We start from the raw sequence: 207 nt of genomic DNA on the forward strand, positions 1-207 counted from the left end.
GAGCCCACTCAGCTCACAGCATACGCATGGGGCTTCCAGAAAGTTCTCAGGCCTCGCTCATCGAGGCGGCCATTTTGTGATCAATAGTCAGCTTCCTCTCAGTTCTGAGAGGATTGGGTGTGCGTGTGAGTGTGCGTGTGCATGCGAGTGTGGATGTAACAGGTAGGCGACACATTTTTTTCCCATCTTAAATGGTCTTCCTTTTTT

Source organism: Pteropus alecto, unplaced genomic scaffold, assembly GCF_000325575.1.
Source record: "Pteropus alecto unplaced genomic scaffold, ASM32557v1 scaffold34, whole genome shotgun sequence".
In the NCBI taxonomy this organism is placed as follows: Eukaryota; Metazoa; Chordata; class Mammalia; order Chiroptera; family Pteropodidae; genus Pteropus; species Pteropus alecto.